Source organism: Lygodium microphyllum, chromosome 16, assembly GCF_053477565.2.
Source record: "Lygodium microphyllum isolate KBCC chromosome 16, Lygodium_microphyllum_v1.1.10, whole genome shotgun sequence".
Taxonomy (NCBI): domain Eukaryota; kingdom Viridiplantae; phylum Streptophyta; class Polypodiopsida; order Schizaeales; family Lygodiaceae; genus Lygodium; species Lygodium microphyllum.
The window spans coordinates 101758749-101766282 of record NC_141150.1 but is presented as its reverse complement, the minus strand read 5'-3'; positions in this window follow the sequence as shown (position 1 = coordinate 101766282).

Sequence of the window (7534 nt, the reverse complement as noted above, 5' to 3'; positions counted from 1 at the left end):
ATAAAAAAGAACACAAAAGAATACACCATCTTTGAATGGAAATCAATCACATAGTATTCATCTTCAATGTCTTCATAGTTCTTTCTCTCAATCTCTCATATATAGTTACACTGTTTTGATAGAATTGACTATCTCTGGCTCTCTCTCTCTCTCTCTCTCTCTCTCTCTCTCTCTCTCTCTCTATCAATAGTACATCATATCCTCACTACAATACTCTCATACTAACTCTAAATAATCCTTCTTAGGTCGTGGATGCACCTCCCAAGAGGTATGTCTAATATGAAGAGTCACCAGAGCCACTACAGTGTCTTTTTACAGCTCACTACTATCACTGTCACACTTAGTCTTCTCTTCAGTCTTCGGCAGCTGCTTCTTCCACTTGTTTTAGCTCTTTTGAACTTAAATTCATCCTTTCCAAAAGTTAGAAAACTTTCCCAAAGTCATACATACTTTCTACAGAACACTTACAGAAGGTCTACAGAACAGTTACAGTATGGTACTAGAGCAACTACATTACAATTATAGTACAGAGACAGAGCAGAGACAAAGGCTCTATAGAAGGTCTACGGAGGGTTACACAAGGTCATCAGAACCTCATAACTCATACTCAAACCATTCCATACTATCAAAAACTATTCAATAAGCTTTCAAAAATATCTCAATCTTCATTAATCATCAATCCATGCTCATACAGAAGACAATCAGAACAAAACAGAAGCTATACATAAGGTATATAGAACCAATCAGAAGCTCAATAGAACATCATAGAGCTTCATATCTCCACTGAGAATCATCATGAACTTCCAAAACATAATCAATATCATCCAAAACACTCTCAAACACTTCCATTATCAACCATACATCACTCTAAATCCATCAAAAATCAATCATTCAGACCTCAAAAACAACAAAAATCAGTCAAAATTTCAGTCTTTTTTCACTCTCAAGAATCAAACTACAGACCGCTCTCGTAATCGTATCACACAATCAAACCATAATACCTCAAAAACATAATTAGGACATAACTAGAAATTTGATAAACAATGTCAACTTAAAAGACTATACGTTCCCATCTCACAAAGCGTATTTATTGAAAAGGGAGAAAAGTGCAGTGAGGGGAATGATTTTAGTGAAGGGTTTATTTTAAGAAATTATTAACAATGGTTGAAATTTTATTAGGTTGTAAACCTTAATAAAAAAACGACGGTTCATTTTTAAATTGTTATTACAATTAATTAATGTGAAACGGTGCTTTTTAACAAAATCCAAACTGTGATCCCCAGACTCAAGTCTCTAAATGCATATTCATTGATTAAAAATTTAATGTGTCTGACGCGTTCTTTTTCAGCGCGTGGATTTTTTTTTAAATGAGGACTGATTCGTTTTTATTTAAAATTAAAGTGCTTCTGAAGCGCACGTAGCACATGTAAAGTGAACGGTGGGTTGATTTTAATTTATTAGAAAAATGTGTGTTTAGCGTGAGTGTGCATAAAAAAGTAGGTGAATAAAGTTTATTTTAACAATTAATTGTAGTTAAGGGATGACAAAAAATAAATAAAGTACGAAAAATAGATACTTGGTAGGGGTGTGTATGCAAGAGACTGAGGGTGCACTGAGGAGTTCCAAATGCAAGGAATTCAACAAAAAAGTAAAAACCACTAACAAGAAAAAATAAAACACCTTGGTTTTTTTTTTAAAAGACAAAAGAAATATCAAGGCAATGTTAGTGGGATCACATTTGGTTTAGGTAATATTCATTAATGTGTGGGTGAGATTGTTATTAGTATTTTTTTAATTTTAATTTAGGTGTGTTTTTATTTTGTATTTTATGTTTTCTTTCTCTCTTTTTTTGGGTATAATTTTTATTTTAAAATATTCCAAAAGCAGTCAAATGCATTGATGGAATTTTTTGTGATTTTTTTGAATTTAATTCTAATTTTTAGGGATTTTAATGATTTTTTTCTCAATTTTTAGTGAATTTTAAAAGGATTTTAAATGTTAGTATTTTTTGCAATTAATTCTCTACATTATAATCAGCAACATCAACTAAAAAATTACCCAATTTAGAAAGGAAAATTTCAATAAATTTTTTGTTTTTTTAATTATTTTTAAATGCTTTTTAATATTTTTAATTGTTTTTAGGTATTTTTAATTGTTTTTAGATATCTTTAAAGTATTTTTCTCGGGTTTATAGAAAATTAAAAAAAAAACCCGGGCTGCGTGTGAAGAGTTATGTATACTCAGGGATGACACGCACCACCGCACGGAGAAGATCAAACGCGCGTCCTCGCGCATGAACACCCATTGGCCACGCCCGTACGCACAGGCACACCCGAACACCCGCGCTGCGCGCTGCGTATGGAGAGTGGGGGTAGAGTGGAGAAGGGGCAAGAAAGGGGGCTAAAACGGGGGAAACTGGGGTTAGTAGAGGTTAGTTAATTAGGAGATCTAAGTGCGTTAGGTTAGGCTAAGTAACTTAGTTGAGTTAAGTAAATTAGGTGAATTAAGTTAATTAGGTTAATTAGGTGAATTAAGTTACTTAGGTTAGGTAGGGTGATTAAGTGAGTTAGTTATGTTATGTTAGTTAATAAAGTTAATTAAGTTAGGTTAAGTAAGGAACCTAACCAAGAGGAGGAGGAGGGGTGGAGATAGCGAGCAGTGGAGGCGGCTGAGGGAAGGAGGAAGAGAGAAGGTGTGCAGTGGCGGAGGCGGCTGAAGGAAGGAGGAGGAGAGAAGGTGTGTGGCGGCAAAGGTGGCTAAGATCTCGACAACGACGCGGGAGAGGTCGTAGAGGGCAGTGCGGACGGGGCTGTGGGGGCCAAGGAGGGAGCAGACTTCCTTGGAGTCAGAGCAGACGCGGCCGGCGGTGGTGGAGATACGGGAGACGTTGAGGGTCGTGATGATGCCGAGGCAGGGCAGGCCGGCGGTGGTGACGGCGATCTTAGCACCCTAGCCGGGTGGGGCAAGCGGCGCAACGAGGCTGGAGGGAGGAGGTTCAGAGCGCGAGGAGGAAAAGGGAGACGTCGCATGGGGAAGGAGAGAGGCCGCGGGACAACGAACATGTAAGGATTTCTTTCTCTTGTGTTTTCTTTGTTTATATTATTTTATATTATATTATTTTTTATTTTTTAAAAAAAATTGGTGGAGTTATGATTTTTTTTTAAATTTTTGTGTTATTATTTGTTTGTTTTTTTGTTTTTTTGTGGTTTTTGTTTTTTTTTTGTGATTTGGTGTTTTGTTGGTTTCTTTTTTTTGAAACTTTTATTTAGGTGTTGTTAGTTATTGTTGTGTTGTGTGTTGGGTGTGGTTTTTCTTTTTGTGGTTTGTATTTTATTTATTTATTTATTTATTATTGTTTTTTTGTTGTTTGTTTTTAATGTTAGTTTTGTTTTTGTTAATTTTTGTGTTGTTTGTGTTTTGTCATTAAAAAGTGAGCGCACCTCCGTCCCGTGCACATGCGTATTGCGGGAGTAAAAAAAATTTCATCGGTGGGATCAAACGGGGTGGGGACGGTGACACGCGAGGCACAAAGGCCACGAGGGCATCCTGAGGCACTTAAAACCAAAAGCAGGTGCGTTCACACGTGACACGAGAGACACGGCTACACGGCAAAAAGGACGAAAAATTAATAAAATCCAAACAGTTCACCGGATCGAAAAACCGTAAAAAGAAAAAATGTGTCAGGAGATGAGGGGAAGATGATAAAAAAGTGTGACATGAGTTCCAGGGCAAAAGCAGGGTGTTCACATGGAAAAAACACGAAAAATGGCTCTAAAAATACATTCGAGGATTAATATGGAAAAAAAAATCCACTCGTCGGAATGCAAGGCGGAAAGAAGGAAAAATGGGCCAAACAAGTTACCCGAAAAACCTATCACATCGATACACGGTTTCGACCAAAAAAGGACGCGTTCACATGGAAAAAACCAAAAAATCGTGCCCGAAAAGGGATTCATAAATTAATATGGAATGATCCGTGCACCAGAATAGAGGACAGTAAAAAGGAAAAATGTCCAAAGGAAGGGAACACACAAGGCTGTCACGTCAAAACTCACGGTTGACAGAGGGAGGAGGGGTTCACATGCAAAAAACACAAAAAAGACACCCGAAAACACATGGAAAAATTAATAACTAGAAATCCAGCAGTCGGAAGAGGGGGGAGGAAAAAGGAAAAAGTGGGAGAAAGGCTGGCAAGACACGGCGATTAAGTTAAACTGGAATTTTGGTGAAAATAGGGCATGTTCACATGGAAAAATATGAAAAATAGGTATGAAAAGGGCCTCAAAACTTGCAAAAATTAACAGCAGACCAACCGCGTATCAGAAGGACACAGAGTAAAAATAAAAAATATCAAGGGTAAGGGGGCTTCCAGGGGGGCACGTTGAATCACATTTCTGAAGCAATAAAGGCGCGTTTACATGGAAAACCGTCCAATTTATGGGAATTGCATCAAAAATTAATAACTCAAGAACCATCTATCGAAACAGGGGTTGCTAAAATGGAAAAATGGGCAGTTCAAAGGGAGAAACAGGGCTGTAAGGTTGGATTTGGATTCCGGTGAACGTAGGATGGGTTCACATGCAAAACATCAAAACAAGGGATAAAGGGAAATAGGAAAGGAACAACCCAAAGGGTGGGGGAAAGTTAGGGAGGGGTGGGAAAGGGACCTTATGAGGGCAGAAAGAGGTCATGTCATATGTGCATGATCAACTTGAGGCATATGCAAGGGGTATGCACATTAGACGCGTAGGGATGTGTCCCCACACTTAAAACCTTAACGGATAGAGTAGATTTATCGACACGGCTACAGACTTGTCAATTGTCTGGACGCTGGCATCCCCATACTTAAAACATCACATACACTTGCAAACAAAAAAGTAGAGTTAGGAACACTTGGCCCGTTTCGCGTATGGTCGAAGGAACCGCTGCTACAGAAGGGTTGGAGTCGACTGCATGAGAGGTACCACGTCTCACTCCAACATTCAACCAGCATGGCAAGGACCATGCAGCAGCATCCAGGTAGGTAGCTGGTTGATGAAGTCCATCAGGGGAGGTGTCGTAGACGAAGAATAGTCATTCAGCTCACTGGCACTCAAATGGAATGAGAGAATGGTCACTCGCCCCATAACTTACATCACTTGAGGTAATATTGATGGAAACCCAGATCTCACATCTGGTTTAGGAATCGACAAGGGGATGGTGCAGAGGGAGTATGCGAGGGTGCACAATTGATGGTACATTAGTGCATCCAACCCCGTTTGGCATAGATGCAAGCAGAAAGGGCAGGGAGCCTTGCAGTACCGTGTACAAAACAAAGTGACGTGTCCTATGCTGATAGCAGAGACCCATCCCGTGGGTGCATAGGAAAACAGAAACGTACCTGATTCCAATTGTCGTAACGTCCCTCAATCCACACCTCTCAATAATTGATTAAAGAAAAGTTCGTCACATTCAGTCAACCCTCTGTCTCACTCTCTGTTGAAAGATCCAAGAGGGAAACCCGTTCCTTAAACCCATTGATGTAATCCTCATTGTCACTTATGCAGAGGTTGTATACCTTGTGCGCATTTGATGGTGCATTAGTGCATCCTGCCATGTGCCGGCATACAGTGCAAGAAGGAAAGCTAGGGAGCCTTATGGTGCAGTGCACAGGAACAGATCGTGCATTGTGCATTGAGAGGCCCATTCCGTGTGTGCAACACTCCGTTCACACATCTCACCTCTCATTTGATTTGAAGGGAAAAATTGGTCACTCACCCCACCCTCTGTGTCACACTCACTAATAGATATAGAGGGCAGCCCATACTCACGTCCCCATCCTATTAGGATGAAAGCTCACATCACTCAAGGGGTTGGTGATGAAGATCATGTCGATTATTGTCATCAAAATCTTGAAGAAGAGGTGTACCTAGGGAGACAGCCAACAAGTCTCATACATTAATGATTTGTAAGAAAGGTCGTCAGTTAAGAAGGATAGACAAACTGATATTGCAGAGATAGCGAGTCAAGGGAGGTGGCTTCAAATTACTTGCTAGAAAGGTTTTGCTAGTGAGTCAGCTATCCTGAATTGCGGGGCGTTACCAACTTTTCCACAGTCAGCTTCCCGCCCAAGGGTGTTTTCACATTTTCTTGGAACGAGGCTTGTTATGACAGGGAATTTCTTCCTTTTCTCCCATAACAATTTTCTTTGTTCTTTGTTCTTTTTCTTTTTCTTCTTTTTTTTCCCTTCTTTCTTTTTCATTAAGAAAGAGAATGGTAGAAATACCATATGTCAGGACCAACCTCGCCACTGTTGTTGGATCAGACGAGAAGAGAACAAGGTCAGGTTGTTGAGAGGTATCTGTGAGGGGCTAACAGAACGAGACTGCCTCATGAGAAGAATCATAAGGGCTATCAGAAACATGAAGAGAATGACAGTACGATTCCCAAAAGGGAGAGGGTAGGTCGACTGTGATTGTCAAGATTCCCAAGGAGGGAAGTACTTCTTTAGACGATAGCCATTGATCAGGAAAGGATCATCAGAGGCATCAACGGTTTGCACCTGAACAGAGTCATTAGGATTGACAGCAAGTACCTTGTATGGGCCCATCCGCTATTGTTGAAGCTTGCCAGGAAACTTGTCAAATCTCGAATCATAGGCTAGGATAAGCTCACCTTCTTTGAACTCCTTGTGCTTGATGAAACTATCATGATAGGCCTTGCGTCGTGCTTGAGTGGTTTCCATGCATTGTAGGGCCATCCGCCATATCTCATCCAAGCATTCCAAGTGCAGGAGGTGGCGTTGTAGTGATTCATCATCTTCCAAGGGGGGGGCGGGGGCGGCGCGTCGCGACATGGGGTGGTGTGTGTTGAGGGGGCGTCGTGTCATGTCATGGGGCGGGGGGGATGTCATGGGGGGAGGCGCGTCACGTCGCGTCGTGTCGTGTCATGGGGGGTGGGGGGGGGGGATGTCATGGGGGGGGCGCGTCGCATCGTGTCGTGTCATGGGGGGGAGGGGCGCGTCGCGTCGCATCGTGTCGTGTCATGGGGGGTGGGGGGGGGATGTCATGGGGGGGGGAAGGCGCGTCGTGTCGTGTCGTGTCATGGGGGGTGGGGGGGATGTCATGGGGGGGGGAAGGGGGGTTGTCATGTTATGTTGGGGAGGGGGCGCATCGCGTCATGTCGTGGCATGGTGGGGCAAGATTTGAAGAAAATGGATAGAAATTGCACAAAGTATGGAGCAACATCTAATGAAGTTCTTGAAAAAGGACAAGTTTGTTTCATTGCTTAGGCCTAAAATTAGAGAAAATATTTTGATCAAAGACCCTGATACATATGAAGATGCAGTCAAAATAGCCAAATAAAAGCAAAGGAAAAGTCATATTGCTCGTGATTGCCCTTATCCAATAAGAATAGGAGGGGAGATGTATCCCATGCCACAATAGAATGCTAGGCAAGATGCTAGACCTCAATAGGAATAAAGGCCACTTGAACCAGCTAGGCAATTGTTGAAAAGAAGACCTGATGAAGGCACATCATGTATGAATCTGATCAA